Source organism: Anomaloglossus baeobatrachus, chromosome 6 (genome assembly GCF_048569485.1).
Source record: "Anomaloglossus baeobatrachus isolate aAnoBae1 chromosome 6, aAnoBae1.hap1, whole genome shotgun sequence".
Classification (NCBI taxonomy): Eukaryota; Metazoa; Chordata; class Amphibia; order Anura; family Aromobatidae; genus Anomaloglossus; species Anomaloglossus baeobatrachus.
The window spans coordinates 490,793,053-490,812,128 of NC_134358.1; positions in this window are offsets into that span (position 1 = coordinate 490,793,053).

Here is a 19,076-nt window from a genome sequence, read left to right on the forward strand (position 1 = left end):
TCCTACCGGTGACAGGATCCAGCTGCGTGGAGTCCCTGAAGGTAATGCACCGACACTGCATCAGCGGGGCTTCACACAGACATACACTACCTCTAGCTGATGTGAAGTGCCCTAATGCCGGCAAGTCATTACAAATCACCAACAAAGTATGTGCCAACTTTTCAGTTTAATATCCTGGGATATGTTCCTGACAAGAGCAGTCTACAATATGATGAATGCTGTAAACAGACTCCTTAAGTAGTTATGATATCATCCTTTGCCATTGTAATCATGTCAATCAACCTCGTAAGGTACAACGTCGGTCGGCTCATACAGTGATGTCATCCTTGTAAACTCCAGTGAGCGGTGATGTCACCACAATTGCTTTTCCAGAGATATTTATAGAGCCAGGTAGAACAACAGCGACAGAGGTGCCTATAAGAACTGTCACTATGGAGGGATCTCGGCAAAATACCCAAGTTGGACATTTGTTTTTTCTTCTTATTGTAAAAGTTTTTTTTTAAAATAAATATGTCCCTAGTTATTTTTCTAGATAAGATAAAAAATGGAGACACTACGAAAAAAATCAGAAGTAAATTGATAAGGGCGTTATATGTGTAAATGGGAGCTTACAAATTTAGCATAGATACAATAAATAAATACAATCAATAAATACAATTTGCAAAAGCAAACAAACCTAAATTTAAAATATAATTTTCATTACTACATTAACAAGTGCATAGAGGGTGAAGATCAAATAGTAAAAGCACTAAGTGCGGTGATCTGAAATCTCCCTAGGTAATAGTATCAATTACGACAGTTAGGCAGAGTATTATAGTCAGATTCCATCTGAATAAGAGCCCACTGTCTACTGTATGTGTCAACCTTGAGACTAAGGGCCACTCTGGGCCAGAATCGCGTTGTCTGTATCTGTCTTATCTCAGTTTGTTTATTTTTAATCCACTCGGCGTCTTGTTTTTATGCCTTTTTGTATTGAATAAAGTTGAAAAATGTTTTTTACAGATTTGTGCTGATACTATTTCTACTCTACTTTTTCTACACATGCCTATAGACTTTATTTCACAGGAGATTCAAGTTATAAATATCTTGCAGGACCATTTTTTTTCCTCTCTTCATTTTTTACCCTTTTTCTCTTCTTGGTATATACTGTATGTCCCCCATCCTTCCTGATATATGTATATATAGATATATATATATATATATATATATATATATATTATATTTTTTTATATATATATATATATATATATATATATATATATATATATATATATATATATATATACACACATACACCCCATTCTGGGCCCCTTCCTGGTATATATTGTACAGTATATATCCTCATCCTGGGCCCCTTCCTGGTAGATATGTCCCCTGTTCTGCTGCTGTTCTCAAATGCATAAATAACCCAAACATTCTTCTCACCTTCCCCCACACCCATGAAGAGTGACGTCCTCTCTGTAGCTGGTGAGAAATCTAGCAGATGACATCGGTGTGCCTGCTATGGGCGATACATGACATCACTGCTATGCGCCTGTGACTGACAGACTGATGTTAGTTGACAGCCTCTGTTTAGCCAATGAAGTTTGTTGTGGCGCAGGAATCTGGCGGCTCTCTGTGCCGCAATGCATTTCAGCTGAATGTGAATCCTCAGACGCACATCCAGCTGAAATAGTCACTAACATCGGAGGGCATAGGAAAGTAGGAATTCAATAACTTTTTTATTAACCCTGGATTATTGCTTTGTACACCCTGAAACTTATGTTGAGGTATACCTCTTAATCTCCCTATATGCATTTGCAAAATACAGAATCTTTCCTACTATGACTTTAAATTATTAAGGATATTAGAAATTGCTTAAGGTTTTACAAATCAACAATTCTAATTCATTAACATGTTTTATATTAAATAGACAGCATGGTGGATCAGTGATCATCACTGGGATCCTTGGTTCAAATCCCACCAAGGACAACATCAGCAAGAAGTTTGTGCGTTCTCTCTTTGGTTTCCTCCAATGTGTCCCGCATCTTCCCTCAATACATAGACATACTGATAGGAAATTCATATTTTGAGCCCCGATGGGAATAGTGTAAATTGACTAATGGCATTCTGTGAGTTAAGGGCACTTTACACACAGCGATATCCCTATCGCTAACGAGCGTACCCGCCCCCGTCGGTTGTGCGTCACGGGCAAATCGCTGCCTGTAGCGCACAACATCGCTTACACCCGTCACACGCACTTACCTTCCTAGCGACGTCGCTATGACTGGCGAACCGCCTCCGTTCTAAGAGGGCGGTTCGTTCGGCGTCACTAAGCGGCCGCCCAATAGAAGCAGAAGGGCGGAGATGAGCGGGACGAACATCCCGCCCACATCCTTCCTTCTTCATTGCGGGCAGCCGCAGGTAAGGTGATGTTCCTCGTTCCTGCGGTGTCACACGTAGCGATGTGTGCTGCCGTAGGAACGACAAACAACCTGTGTCCTGCAACAGCAACGATAATCAGGAAAGGAATGATGCGTCAACGATCAATGATTAGGTAAGTAATTTTGATCGTTAACTGTCGTTCATGCGTTTCACACGCAACGACGTCGCTAACGAGGCCGGATGTGCGTGACCCCAACGACATCTCGTTAGCAATGTTGTTGCGTGTAAAGCGGCCATAAAGAAATGGGTTATCTCATAAGAGACATTTATGGGTCTTACCTCTGGGACCACACTTTTCTGCAGACTAAGTGCTCACGCAGATCCATGGATCTTGGTCCAATTAAGGATCGCAATGTATGGACTAGGCGTGGCTCTCCCGACCCGTGCGGGACAACCACATAGAAATATATGAAGCTGACATACTCTGTTTGGGAAACCATGGCCAGACTATGTTTTGCGGATAATGATCAAACCGAGATCTATGAAAATTTGCATGAGCCCATAGGGTTTCCTAAACTTTCCAATCCTCCATTGTGAATGGTGCCTGACTGCAGTGATAGGAGAAGTGGCCACACATACTCCAGTTCTCTCCATTCACTGCCATAGTATTTGTGAATATAGAAGAGTACACTTCCATGATTGTGTTTGGTAATGTTTATTTTTGGACACTCACTTGTGTGGGACCCCGAGGTTCGGTGTCGGTGCAGCTGTGCATTACCTTCAGGGACTCCACGCGGCTGGATCTGGTCACAGGTAGGAAATCCTCTATTTTGATTGTCGTGACGCCACTCTCAGAATTGCGGTCAGTGGAGACCGCCACTGCAGGTTAGGGGTGCCTGGGGCTGATAGTGGGTGCAGTCAGTTGTAATAGCCTCCTGAGAGTGAGGCATGCCCCAGGGCCCCAGGTAGGTGTATGGAACTACAAGTCGCAGAATGACTCCCACGCACAAGCAGAAGGTCTTTCAGGGGTTTTACTCACTGATGGTGGCAGGGTGAGTAACCCGGGCATAGCTGGGATGAACCAGGCTGGAACCAGGTGTCCTTCAGGCTGACTTGTGAGGGTGGCTACCAACTCGCCTTCCTTAGCCCTTTGCGTTTTGGGGTAACCCCTGCTTGAAGCCCTGCTGGGGTCGCCCAGGGAAGTTGCTGGTGCCTCTCTCCCCTTCTTTTTGGCCCGTTTGCTTGTAGCCTGGACCAGGTCACTCCGGCTGCTTGCCTCCTGTGAGCTATGGGCCCTCACTTTGCTACGTGGCTGCGGACTCTGTGGTGTTGTCTTGGGGGTGTAAAGTGCCCCCTCATGCAGGTTTGGCAAAGGACAGGTGGATCTATCCCTGCACTGGGACCTGTTACCCGTTTGGGCCTGGTATCTTCCTGACAGTCTCCTTACTTTCCACTCCGTTGCTCTCTCTTTAGCCGTGGGTGGATTTCGGGCAGCACTACCAGGTGACCGTTCTCCCCCGTCGGTAGTCACTGCGCGTACGTTGTCAGAATTGTGTAGAGCTACAGGGTCTGCTTCTGCCCTCCCTGAACTTCACCACTCAACTGTCTTCGGCTCACTGTTCCCTCCTCTCCTGTTCTTGCCTACGTCACCTAGCAACCAGGCTCTCTACCACACCCCTTGAGTGGAGATGGAGGCTTCGCCCCCTCCTGGGATCCCCAGGGGTCCTCTCAAAGGTAAATGTGTGAGACCTGATCACTATGCGCCTGTGTAGTCACACCTCGGTCAGCCTTCTGGATTACCTGTTTTGTACTGTCCCCAGCATGGGTGCAGTACTCAGTGGTGCCTGACCAGGTCAGGGGCGCCACATTCCCCCTTAGTTATCACCAGCACGTCCTCGGGCTGCAAGACAACATTTTTAAATGCGTAAAACAGTAAAACATGGTAAAACATTTTAAAACCACCAGGTACCATACATCACCACCCTCCACCCACAAGTCCGTCAACCCACCCAGACCCTCTCAGGCGGCAGGTCACCGGTTTCTTTTGGTAACCAGGTCTGGGCCATCAGCTTCCCCAGACCTTTCTTCCCATCTGCCTCTCCCGTTGGCCGCGCCTTCAGCCACTTCTGGCAGGATGTAGAGGCGGCTTTCATGGTCTGGTGGTTTCAGGGTATACCTGGCCTGGTGGAGCCGCGCCTTCAGCCTCTTCTGGCAGGATGTAGAGGCGGCCTCCACAGTTGGTGCTGACCAGGTAGGCTCTTTGTGGTGGAGAGCCAGGCCCCATAAACAGGCGTGCTCCCTGGTTGCAGGCGAGCCAGACCCCTAAACAGGCTGGCTCTGGTGGTGGTACCTCTGGGGTAACTATTTACACTGCGAGAGTTTGTGGCTATAGCCAGTTCATAGCCTTAAGGTTCAATTTTCAAAGTGCAAAAAGAGGTTTCTCACATTAGTTCATGTGGGCACATTTCTTGAACATGTAAACGTTGCAAAACTTGTCAAAACTTTTCAAACTGCTGTAGTTTTCTTTACTTTTCTCTACTCCGTTCCACCAGGGCTTTTGCCTATTGGGCTTTGGCACCTGACATTTTCTGTGTTTCTGTCGTCTGTTTCTTTTTCTGTATCTTCATCTTCTGTTGTTGAGATAGCAGGTTTACTGTAGGGATTTCTGGGGCATGGTGTGACATCTAGTGCGTACCATCCGCGTTCTCCTTGGTGCTTTGTGAATTCTACTGAGTCTCCTATCTGTAGGTTTCTTCCTGGATGTCCTCTAGGTAAATGTGCTCTTACATCCCTTCTGTTCACAAAGATGCCCTCCTTTACACCAGGTGCTACTATAAAGCCATATCCAGACCTTAGACTGAAGTCTTCTACAACTCCTCGACAAAGTGGGCCTCTGACCTGCGATTTGGCCCTTCTCAAGAACCGCTTTTCCTCTAAGTCTCTGGCCGTGACCTCGTCCTTCTTCTCGGGAGACTGCTGTGCAGGTGGATCCCTTGTCCTGCTGCGGCGCCGTGTCCTGCGGGCTGGGTCCTGCCTGGCTGCTATCTCACCGCTTGCAGGCTCCCAGGTGATGTATCTGGACAGATCTTCCTCAGCGGAGGATGTCGGGCCCTCTTCATCCCAGCGGGAGTACGGCAGCATCTCTGGCTCTTGGACTGGTGCTGCATCCACTGCTGATGGCTCTGGAGTCAGCTTCTCAGCTTCCTGGCCTCCCCTCCCCCTTAGTTCTTCTGGGCACTCCTCTTGTGGCAGCGCTAGGGATGGACTTTCCTCAGCAGGCCAGGGCGGGGGACCCCCCGGCATGAATGTTGCAGGAGTCTTCCTGTGGGTATGCGGAGGGAGCAGACACCGGTCCACCATCTCCTTTGGGAAGTGGGCCTCTAGATCAGCCTTCAGCTTCCAGTATTCGGGGTCCTCCCCCAGCAGGGACTTCCCAGCAGGGACTTCCTTGGACTGGGGAGCGGTGTCTGCTCTGGCCTTGCAGGCCGGGGTAGATAATTGTACAGTCTTGTCTTGGCGGGCCGAGCCTGGCGTGGCAGTGGCCTGGTCTTGGCGGGCCGGGCTGGGCGTCGCTGCGGCGGCCTGGATTGGCGTCGCAGCTGCGATGGGATCTGTGCGGGCCGGGCTGGGCGTCGCTCCTGCGGCCTGGATTGGCGTCGCAGCTGCGATGGGATCTGTGCGGGCCGGGCTGGGCGCTTCTGCGGCCTGGTTCGGCGTCGCCGCGCCGGGCATCTCTCCAGGGACCGCGGGCATGGCAGCAGGGGTCGGGGCACTCGTGCTGACAGGGGCAACACAGGACTCACCCATCGGTAACATCATCGGGGTCTGAGTCGTCGCCGCTCGGTCTGGCACTCGTCGTGCGGTTCCCCTCTCATAGGCCTGAACCGCTGCAGCCATCTCCAGAAGCTCCGTGCGTCCCTCGCTGATCTGCCATACGACCCTGGCCTCCAGTTGGTCGCAAAACTGGGCAAGTTCCCGATACCACCAGGCAGCGGAGCCTGGCTCTGGGTCTCTGCGTTCAGACGCCATTTCCTCTGCGTCTCCTTCTTCTAGTAGCAGGCTTCTGGCTCCCTTTCTTTCCCGACGTCTCTGAACGCCTTCGCTCTCATCACTTGCGAGGCCAGGACTCTGCAGGGGATCTCTGGGTAGCCACACCTCTTCGTGGGCGGTAACTTCTCCCAGCGCGGGCTGCTGTTGTTTTTCAGCGCGCTTTTCATGGTGGCAATATGGCGGCGCTTCCAATTTTCCAAGCGGACCGCCCAGGCACATGGTCACCTGTCTGAACAGGTCTAGTTCTTATCCTGTTCGTGACGCCAGAACTGTGGGACCCCGAGGTTCGGTGTCGGTGCAGCTGTGCATTACCTTCAGGGACTCCACGCGGCTGGATCTGGTCACAGGTAGGAAATCCTCTATTTTGATTGTCGTGACGCCACTCTCAGAATTGCGGTCAGTGGAGACCGCCACTGCAGGTTAGGGGTGCCTGGGGCTGATAGTGGGTGCAGTCAGTTGTAATAGCCTCCTGAGAGTGAGGCATGCCCCAGGGCCCCGTGTAGGTGTATGGAACTACAAGTCGCAGAATGACTCCCACGCACAAGCAGAAGGTCTTTCAGGGGTTTTACTCACTGATGGTGGCAGGGTGAGTAACCCGGGCATAGCTGGGATGAACCAGGCTGGAACCAGGTGTCCTTCAGGCTGACTTGTGAGGGTGGCTACCAACTCGCCTTCCTTAGCCCTTTGCGTTTTGGGGTAACCCCTGCTTGAAGCCCTGCTGGGGTCGCCCAGGGAAGTTGCTGGTGCCTCTCTCCCCTTCTTTTTGGCCCGTTTGCTTGTAGCCTGGACCAGGTCACTCCGGCTGCTTGCCTCCTGTGAGCTATGGGCCCTCACTTTGCTACGTGGCTGCGGACTCTGTGGTGTTGTCTTGGGGGTGTAAAGTGCCCCCTCATGCAGGTTTGGCAAAGGACAGGTGGATCTATCCCTGCACTGGGACCTGTTACCCGTTTGGGCCTGGTATCTCCCTGACAGTCTCCTTACTTTCCACTCCGTTGCTCTCTCTTTAGCCGTGGGTGGATTTCGGGCAGCACTACCAGGTGACCGTTCTCCCCCGTCGGTAGTCACTGCGCGTACGTTGTCAGAATTGTGTAGAGCTACAGGGTCTGCTTCTGCCCTCCCTGAACTTCACCACTCAACTGTCTTCGGCTCACTGTTCCCTCCTCTCCTGTTCTTGCCTACGTCACCTAGCAACCAGGCTCTCTACCACACCCCTTGAGTGGAGATGGAGGCTTCGCCCCCTCCTGGGATCCCCAGGGGTCCTCTCAAAGGTAAATGTGTGAGACCTGATCACTATGCGCCTGTGTAGTCACACCTCGGTCAGCCTTCTGGATTACCTGTTTTGTACTGTCCCCAGCATGGGTGCAGTACTCAGTGGTGCCTGACCAGGTCAGGGGCGCCACAACTTGCACCTCCAAAAAACATTATATACCTGCAGATATAGTGGTAATCTGCAGGTAAATAGCATTTTAACCTTGATTTGTTGCGATACCGTACTATGACAGTGGTTACAGGAAAGAAATGAAGTTTTATTCTCCCTGCAGCCACTTGTTGACAGTCATCAGGGCTGTGCAGGGGGCTGTATTAATCACTACACAGTGAACGCTCTGTAATCGATCCCCTGCTTGTGGAGCGACACTCTGCTCTGCAGCGTATGTGTATAGAGTAGACTGTCAGTCATGGTGTAGGGGGAGTGATTACAGCATGCACACTGCTCATTGAGCTGTGACTGTAAAACATCCCTGCACAAGTGTAATCGAGCAGCTGCAGAGAGAATGTAACCTCATTTTCTCCCTGTAGTTACTGTTTCAGCAAAACAGTAAAACAAGGTTAAAACAATATAAACCTGCAGATTACTTATTAGCTTTTTGGAGGTAAAAGGTTCCCTTTAAGAAACAAAACTGAAGAGTCAATATTCTCTATAAATAACCTCCTAAGTCCTTGATGTTTCTTATCTAGATCAGTCTATGAACTAAACAGACCAGTTTTAGATAGAAGCTGTATGTGCATTAACACATTGAAATGACTGCTCTATTTTCTGCTTTGCTTCTTTCATCTTTAAGCCTCAAAATGCTTTTAGTCATTAGTGAGTCACTGGAGAGTGAATGACTCAAACCCACTATAGTCACTCAGTTCTAAGTGGACGAGACTTACATTTTATACTGCAAAACTTAGACTTTCCTAATTTAAGAGCCCAAACTTCTCGTGAAATCTTATTGCCTAACGTAATTTCAATTATTTCTATTAGCCAAATACTGCAGGACTATATTTTTGTTTCTCATAGCAAGTTTTAAGAAATCAGAAGTACAGATTAATGGACAGCAGAGTGCGCCAGAGACTTCTGTATCACACAATTAAAGGCCAAGAACAGCTGGTGACATAGAAGTTTTGCTTTACATAAATAAATAATTAACTCTATACCTGAATAATGTCTTCTGTCATTAATACTGGTATCTAGTTATTGGAACCATTTAATATGGACCCAAACACAAGCATGGGAAAGAAACGTTTGTAATCACTACCAAGATTAAAGGGAACCTGTCAGGTCCCAAGGACACCTTGACCCACGCGCAGTTCTGTGCACATAGGCTATAGCTATTATCCTGCTCTAAGCATCCCAGCATCTAGTAGCATACATAAAGAGATCTTTAGACAAAGTATTTCTAAAGACCATTTATCAGATGCTTATTAGAGCTGTGACTGGTCACATAAGCGTTAGTTCGCTGGCAAGTTGGCTCACTTAGCATATTATCACACCCCTCTGGGCGTAATAACATGCTTTACAACAGCCAGCATCATGGCATACGCAATACAAAGCTGCACATGTGTGCGGCTTTGTACCCATCAGCTTTCAGATTTTTGACGCCGAGTGAATGCTTCCCGGTTTCACTGCCCATCATTAGAAGTCGCACTACTCAGAAGCCTGATGTAGAGAAGAAGTAGTGCACATGACCAAAAGTATGGATGACTTCCGATCATGGGCAGTGAGTGTCTTTGAAGCTGGCACGCATACACTCAGCATCAAAGAAGCTGAAAGCTGATGGGTATAAAGCAACGTGCATTGCGTATGACTCACGTGAGTTTCGCATCGGTATGACCCGGCATGGCCGCACACTCTCCTGACAGGAGCGGGTCGGCTGCATGTATTTCTATGCAGCTGCATGCTTATGTCCGGAGAGTGTCAAGGCCAAACCGGGTGATACCGATGTAAGACTTGCAGGAGTCATACGCAAGTGGACCCGTACCCTCAGCCTGCTTCTCGCTCTGTACAGACGCTTGTCTGTACAGAGCGATGAAGCAGAGCTGACAATGCTCTACCTGTGGATTATGTCGGACCAAGATTTTTTTTTATAATAAAGATGGAGACTCTAAATGTTTTTTTTGTTTTATTGCTAATAAAAAAAAAATTTGTGTTGTGTTTTTTTTTTTTTTACTCTTTACTAGAAATTCATGGTGGCCATGTCTAATTTGGCGTGACGCCATGAATTACGGGCTTAGTACCAGCTGATAATACAAAGCTGGCCCTAACCCCTTTATTACCCAGCGAGAAGCAGGCTGACAGTGATAATCAAAGTTCAATCGAGTCCATGGGTGACATCACCGCGAACACGGCCGAAAAAAGCCAAAGACTGCCGAGTGACGAGCAGTGCAGTGAATACCACCGTAAGTTAATGATCGGACCCGGAAGCAGAAGCGGCCGGGAGACAACGGCTGAGCAGGTCAGCAGGATGCGTATGGCCCTCACCCCCGCCCCATCCCATAACTGTAAAGTCCACGCTCGGGGTTTGGACGCAAGCTCACTGTATCTCTGATCACAAACTTGAACTTTACAAAAAGTTTGGGTGAGGGTCCCGATCCCGAACATCAGGGGGGGGGGGGGGGGGAGTGCCCATCACTAGCTGTAAGCCATAATCATCAACTTTAACAGAAATAAACACTTGAAATAGATCACTCTGTGTGTAATGAATCTATAAAATATGTTTGTTTCCCCTTTTGTATTTAATTACTGAATAAATTAACTTTTTGATGATATTCTAAATTGAGATGCACTTGTATGTGATACGTCCGAAGGCGGGGAGAGTGAAGTGGCCGCAGCTTGGTCACAGGGATCATGTAATGTAATACCGTTATGTGATCCCTGGAGAGACAGTCCCGACACCAGCACCCGAGGCGAGTATGGGTTTTTATTTTAAAAGGAGAAAACATACAGATTGAGAAGTGGTTGTCCGAGTAGTGGAAAATCCCTTTAATCACCACTCACCGCATAAATGCGTTACAGTCAATGTTGGTTTGAATGCAAAATGGGCACAAGGCAACACAAATAAACTGCATTTACACAGGACAATTATCGTAAACTGGTGATCCCAGGAACGCTTGTTTTGCGATAATCTTCCAGTCTAAACAGGCTGCGGATCACCGGATGAATTAGAACAATGCTCATTCATCGGGTGAAATGATCTTTTGTACTGCACAAAAAGTCATTGTATGTGGCATCATTGCCGAGAACTATGGCAGCCTACGTGCACTGGCAAGGCTTTTACCGATTGTTCGGTGAGCAACGTTGACTGTGGTCTGTGTGTAAAAACAGGTTATTAACCAACAGCTGATTGGTAAATATTTACCGGTGATCATTTAATAAACTTTTTACATAGGCAAACCTGACTTCAGATGTGCACTTAATGATCTGTAATAGATCGCTCGGTGCTCATTGTTTTTCATTGCTCTTGAGTTGTGATGGGTGGACTCGCAGATAACCCAGGATTGGTGGGTCCAACCGAATTTAAAAAGAAAACCCAGTTCGGGTCCAGAATTGATCCCAGATATCTGGCCGGAAACCAGTCCTCATATAAGTCTATGGGGACCTGAACTAGGAGCTTAAAAATGGTGGTAGAAGGGATAGGGAGATTGGAGCAGGCGCGTTATGCTTACCAAGTCTCACATGCGGCTCGAACATTACTTCTCATTATCCCTCATGCATATACACTGCTTCCCCTACCCACCGGCAGTCCTCTCGTGTCTGATTGGTTGCAGTCATACGTGCTCCCACCCTGTGTGACAGCGTGTCTGACTGTTTTCAATCAGAGACACTGTGTTTGTGTGTATCTCTATTGCTGTAAAAATAAATAAATAAAAAATTGTCGAAGGGTCCCCTCATATTATCACATCCAGCATAGATAAAGCATACGGCTACAGGTTGCAGCCCTGAGCTGTGCATTTATCTTGGCTGTGTATCAAATAATAGGAACTGCATGTGTCTTTTTTTTAAATTATTTTAATAAATAATTTAAAAAACTGGTGCGTGGTCCCTTCCAATTTTGATACCCAGCCATGATAAAGCCAACAGCTGGGAACTAGTCTTCTCAGACTGTGGAGACCAATGCATTTTGGGCCAGCCCAGCCTAAAAATAGCAGCCGCCCAGGTTTGTCGCATCCATTACATGTAACAATCCAAACTTTATCTGGCTCATCCCGATTGACCTGGTACGGTGACAGTTTGGGTAATAAGAGGTTAATAACAGCTCACAGCTGCCACTAAGCCCTAGATTAGTAATAGGAGATGTGTATGAGATCCCCCCACTACTAATCTGTAAGTGTAAAGAAAAAATACAAACACCGAAAAATCCTTCACTTGAAATAAAATACCAAAAAATATCCAAATAATCCACACATGGTCCCATGTCGATTCCAGCTCTGCTACATCTGAAGTGACAGCGCATGGGCATAGAACATGACCACCCGCTGTGAGCCTCAGGCAGAAAATTAATGAGCCACAGCGATGAGTGGTGACGTCACTTTGGTTATTTGTGATTACAGCTTGTAGTTCCCATGGTCCTCCACCTGTGATCCCCAGTAACCTGACCTTAGGTGACCTCATTGAATTGAGTAACCTTAGGATCCCATTAAATAAAGGGAAGTCTTGTTGTGGCTGAGGGGGCACACACTAATTGGCCAATTTTTGCTTTTAGAACCTCAAATTTATTGGTATAAGTATTATTTACTTGTCATTATTCTATATATAATCTGGTCATTTGTATTTGATGTACTTTAGCATCAGTGATAGCAATTGTGCTCTCTCTACTACGCCATCCTCTAGGATTTGCTCATACCGCTATATACTTATGCTAGTAGGATAAATAGCATTTTTTGGCAATGTATAATACTTGTCAGGCTGCTCCACGTGGAATGCTGCTTGTTTTGACTAGCACCCATTTATTATCAACAGATGCTGTGTACGAGGAGAGTCGCTTTCCTTGCAATTTCTCCAACTTTCACACTAAAAACTTCTCATGCAGGGAAACAGTTTACAAAGTCAAAGTGGGTGGCTGCCCTCATGGAGCTTGTTCAGTTGTTAAACTGTAGCAGAACTATTTACTTACAGCATTGTCAAGAGAGCAGAAATGTTAGATCCCTAGAATAATATACAGGACCACAAGTGTCTGCTATTATACAAAGCAGCTGTTAGTCTCTCAAACCTCCAGCCACTCTACGATCTTCACGATGAATCCATAGTCCTTCATGGTGATGCCACTCCTTGCATGTCATAGGTTGCGTTATGAATGTGGCCAAAGCACTGCCTGCTGTGTGGCTTCTCTCCTAGCGTTCAGGGTAATTTCCTCAGTCCAAAACTGTTCTGGTGGGTTTATGTGCTCCTTTTAAGTACGGTACTTTCCTTTATGATGAAAGCACCTAAATTAGCTAGATAATTAGCTCTTATAACTGGGGACAGTCCTATTGGGAGGAATATGGAGAACTGCACAGCACCCATTGAAATACGGTCTTTATGTAATTCACTTAGTAGTAATAGAATGAACCTGGCTCGCTACAGATTTGGGTGCTCTGGAGTAATAAAGTCCAAATAATCGAAAAAATTCCAGCACACCACAATAGAATTATAAGGAAGTCCGAAGTAGTGCTTGAATATAATGATTTATTTTAGTATTTGCAAGTATAAGCGTAGTCCGTCCAACGTTCCGATCCAAGGCGGATCTTTCACAAGGACCATGGGACTAATGACATGTAAAAAATAAAAAATAAAATAATTATGTAATTCACTGTCTTGATGGCAGCAGCTGCTTTTTGCAGTACTAATTTGTAAATTCTCGCTAATTGGGTGTTATGGATGTCACGTACGTGACTAGCAGGGTTTACTTAGTACCTGGTAAACCCCAAGAAGATGTTACAACACACAGGGGACACAGGGGTCATGATACAACAGAGGTCCCTGCCGCTAGGGAGAAGGGTGAGGTGGCACCTCCTGAACTCACCTTGTATGTAAGGTGTCGACTCATATTGAATTGATGATGCCCTACAACTTTGTAATTCACTTTTTTCTCTATCTCGTTCCATTTTCGAGATAAAAATGCTAACTCCATTGTTTTTCACCAAGTGGTGCTATAGGTGGTTTCATTGCGTAGCGCATGGCTACTTTACTATACCTAGACACCACTTCTATGCCTATAGCTGCTGCCGTTCTCAAGTTAATGGCGGTGGACAGGATATGGGTGGACAAACTGTATAAGAGCCCACTGGTGGTGGCCGCAGCTTATAGTCACCAAATCTGGTGACAGGTTCCCTTTAATGTAATTTATATTGCTCACTCTTATTTCTTCACAAGCTCCATCGTACTATGACAGTCGATATCTATTACATTTATGTAACCCTAATATGATATAAAAACTTCTGAGCTCACTTTCCTAAACATCATGATACAGTGGATTGTTTGAATGGATTTTTCAGGTCACTATGGGTCTATTTCACTATTGGTAAATATTGCAATAATAATGTTTTCAACTATATTTATATTCCAAAGTTTATATGCTAAGAAAAATTAAACTTTCAGAAGTTTTTCCTGTGCCTTCTTTCTTTCTCCACATATGGTGTAGTATGCTTGGCTGCATACGAGGGATAGAAGCTGCTCGGAAGCTGTCACATACACAGGTGTTCCGAAACATCTGTCACTTTCAGTCACATATGTCTGTTTCCCTCTCTGCATCTTCCTGCATATTCATTTCACAGCATCAGTTTCCTTTCTAAAACTGTATAACTGCCCACAATCTGCTTTAATAACGTAAAATGACTTGACATACAGATGTCCAATAAAAGTTAAAATCTGTCTTTAGATGTTGCACCTTAACAATACAATCAGATACATAACCTGCTGCTTTTATGCTCAGTGCAAAATGGTAACTGGGTTTCAATCTTTTATAATTGATATTTGATTCGGTATAGAATGGCTTTATTCCGGTATCCAAACATGGTGCCTACTGTGATTTTATCATGTGTCTAACATTTCATTGCACCTTGGCTGGCAGTGATTCCTTCCGGTCATTCTTTCCTGTTCCTCCTGGTCTTCTTGCTAATCTTCGAACCCTAAAATTGGGAGATCACAGAGAGTAAAGGCCGCTTTACATGCAGCAACATCGCTACCAATGTCACTAGTGATAGCACCCGCCCCCGTCGTTCGTGCGTCACGGGCAAATCGCTGCCCGTGGTGAACAATATCGTAGGTATGCGTCACACAAACTTACCTTCCTAGCAACGTCGCTGTGGGCAGCGAACAACCTCTTTTTTAAGGGGGCGGTTAGTTCGGCGTCACAGCGACGTCACACAGCAGGCCACCAATAGAAGCGGAGGGGCGGAGAGCAGCCGCATGAACGTCACTCCCACCTCATTGCCGGAGGACGCAAGAAGGCTGTTGTTCGTTGTTCCCGGGGTGTCACACGTAGTTATGTGTGCTGCCTCAGGTACGACGAACAACCTGCGTCCCAAACGAGTAACAATATTTGGAAAATGAACGACGTGTCAACATGGTGGGTGTGGTGCAGAGTGTTCTTAGGATTTTGATTAGCTGGTTTTGGCAACACCATTGGTTAGGGACCCGTAACCAAGGAGGAGGTGGATATTGCACTGAAGGGCAGATTGCACAATACCTTGTGACGACCAGTTAGGCCAGGGGGCGTCACAATTTGAATTTCGTTTTTACATTTTATCACCTTCTTGTAATATTGTTTCACAATTAGCAGCATATAATAATCTTAGCCAACATCTTGTAGTAATGTGCCCCATCCATGTGCCCTGTAGTAAGGTGCTCATCCTTGTAGTATTGTGCCCAGTAGTGTTGTGCCCAGTATTAGTGTGCCCATCCTTGTGGTATTGTGCCTAGTAGATGTATTGTGCCCATCCTTGTAGTATTGTGCCCTGTAGTATTGTGCTCATCCTTGTAGTATTGTGCCCATTCTTGTGCCCTGTAGTATTGTGCCCTGTAGTATTGTGCCCATCCTTGTGCCCTGTAGTATTGTGCTCATCCTTGTAGTATTGTGATTGTGCTCATCCTTGTAGTATTGTGCCCATCCTTGTAGTATTGTGCCCATCCTTGTAGTATTGAGCCTTGTAGTATTCTGCCCATCCTTGTACCCTGTAGTATTGCGCCCATCCTTGTAATATTGTGCCCTGTAGTATGGCGCCCATCCTTGTAGTATTGTGCCCTATAGTATTGTGCCCATCCTTGTAGTATTGTGTCCTGTAGTATTCTGCCGAACCTTGTGCCCTGTAGTATTGTACCCATCCTTGTAATATTGTGCCCTGTAGTATTATGCCCATCCTTAAGCCCAATAGTATTGTGCCCATCCTTGTAATATTGTGCCCAGTAGTATTCTGCCCATGCTTTACACAAAAAAAAAATTATCCTCACCTTTCCTCCGTTCCAAGACTGCGTGCTCACGATCATTGTTACCAGTGTTTTGGAGGCAGCGTGTTTCAGCTGCGACCAAAACACTGATGTACAGTACAAGCAGAGTGGATGGGATTTCTTGAAATCCCATGCCTACTGTACATGTGTGGAGCACAGCAAACACTGATCTGTGGTGCGGCTTTCAGAGACCGCAGCATGTCAATTCTTTGCTGCGGAGCCGTATGCATTCTCACTAGGGAGAACACAGCGAGGAGACCGCAGCACCCTGAACCCTGATTGCGGGCACGGGCCGCTGCGGTCTCCTGCGGAGGAGACTTGCAGTCCCGCAGGTCAGAACCCACCGTGTCTAGGACACAGCAGTTTCTGATCGTGGGCACGTACCTTACCTGCTTGTTGCGGACCATAACGATCGCGGCTCCATGCCGGGGGTCGGCGCCAGCAGGACTTTACTACAGTTGACTCATTTGCGATAACGCGCAGAGGAGCTGTCTGCGCTGTACCAAGGGCTGCCATCCGCCAATCAGATGCAAGGAGCGACGTCACCTCCTTGCATCTGATTATCGGGCAGCAGCCATTGGTATAGTGCAGACAGCTCCTCTGCGCTGTACCACAAATGAGTCAACTGTAGTAAAGTCCTGCCGGTGCCGACCACCGGCGTAGGGCCGCGATTGTCAGGGGGTCAGCGGGCCGCAACAATCAGCCTCAGGAGCCGCATGCGGCCCGCGGGCCTTGTGTTTGAGACCTCTGCTCTAAAGTGTGCAGCCCCTGTATTAGCTGTGTTCAAAAAACAGTATTTGGGTTCGCTAGCAAAGTCTATGGCTCCATCTACTGCTTTGTGTGCGTGACTGTATGGAAGCATGGATTTACTATTAACCCTGTGAATGAATAGACTGGCCCCGGGCTGTGCGGGCGCAGCTCTCCTTTGGCAAGGAGACTCTGGGTGTGGAAATGGCTTCTGGCAGGGTGCATGACATTTACTTGCTGCTTTGGGCCAGTGTCTATTGTCGCGGGCGGAGGAGGGGACGCTGCGCTCTCCCACTGCTCGGGTCCAGCCGCTGCTGCTGCGGCTGCTGCTGCTCGGTGGTGGTTCGAGCGGTGGGCCGGATCCCGGGGACTCGAGCGGGGCTCCTCGCCCGTGAGTAAAAAGGGTGGAGATTGGATTGTGGGGATTTGGTTATTGTCCGTGACCCCACCCACGGTTGTGGTGAGTTTGGTGACACCACCGCTGCTCTGAACGGGGATCCCGGGAGCGATGACAGGGAGCAGCCTGGATGTTAGTTCTCCCCTCCGTGGGTAGGGGGGTTGGTAGTCCCGGGGCCCGGTGATAGGGTAGGGATGGATGGCAGGCGGGTTACGGGGCCTGGCGAGGTGCAGGGTCGCGGGGGCAGCGCTGTGCCGCACGGCACGGTGGTACTCACTCAGCCAATGATGAGGACACAGTTCTCGGTAAAACACACGGCTGGATGGATGGGTCCCACAGACGGCTGCAGTGTTTCTCCTCCCGGCAGGTTGATGGTGACTGCCTTTCCCTGCACCCATGTAGTGTACGGTTCCAATGGGTTCCCACCGGTAACCTGCTCCCCAGCTTGGATGGGTGCTGAAGGAGCCCCTTTTGCCCGCAGGCTCTGGCCCTGGGAACTTTAGCCTTGGCGGTGACTGTGTTTCCCTCTCTCGGTTGGACGGTTGCCTTCTGACGGGACTTGGCTGCTGGGAAATCCAGGAGGTTCCCTTCGCTATCGGATTTGGCAAATTCACGGTGACTCCTAGCCTTGCCGGGGTCCGTAAGCCCCTGCCGGATGGTGCTGGCTTCTCTTTGCATACCGGTCCGGTACCGCGGGGCCACCGCCCGTCCACGGTCCTTACGGCTGGCTCCAATAGGCCTCTCCTGCAGACGGTCACCACCGTCTGCCAACCTTGCTGATCCGTCTGGGCCACACACCCGGACCAACTTCAGTCTGCTCCTCTACCACTTTCCTTCCTCTCACTTTCACTTCCAAACTAATCTCTGCCCTACTTTTCCCGCCTCCAGGACTGTGAACTCCTCGGTAGGCGGGGCCAACTGCCTGGCCCACCCCCTGGTGTGGACATCAGCCCCTGGAGGAAGGCAACAAGGGTTTTTGTCTGACTTCGGTGTGCCTGACCGGGAGTGTGGGGTGTGTTGGTGTTGTTCTGTGACGACCTGGCTTGTCCAGGGCGCCACATCTATCACACCTGCTGCCAGTTGTTGACATAGACAGGTAGTAAGACACACAACTCCAGAGTTCACATAGCCAAGCAGTTATGTTTACTTTTATTCTTCACACCATTATGACAGACATGGTCTTCTTTTCTCTCTCTTTGGAGTACTCTTCATTCTGTTCACTGCTATTTCAGACCGTGTCCTCAATAGTCTGGGGTCTGTGCCTCCTTTACCCTAATATCGCACACCTTCGTCTGCTTCTGGGCCTCGACGGCTTCTTTAGCCCGACCACTCTCTAAGCTCTAAGCCAGAGGTCCCCAACCTTTCTGACCTTGAGAGCCACATTCAGCTCTGAAAGAAGAACGCGAGCCACATTCAGTTGTGAGAGAGGGTCACTAACCACATTCAGCTTGGAACCCACTGATATCCAGAGTCCCCTTTAGAGGTATGACAGTCAAAGCTTTTCCAGAGAAATCACACCGAGGCAGTATACTAAGCCCATGTGGTTCCTACCCATTCAATTCTGCTCTTCTGTGGGGGGTTACTCACAAAATTCAACATCTTGAGACCTTCTCTTCATTGCTGTTTGCTAGACCTGATGTTGATGCACCAAGCTGGAAGTCAGCTGCGAGCCCAGCTGACTTCCACATGTGGCTCCTGAACTCCAGGTTGGGGACCCCTGCTCTAAGCCATAGGCTTAGGACCTTGAGAGGTTACCTCAGTGTTCTCTGACTGGCCCCAGCATAGAGACCACATTCTCTCACTTTGAACCCACTTCTAGATGGACTTCCTCTG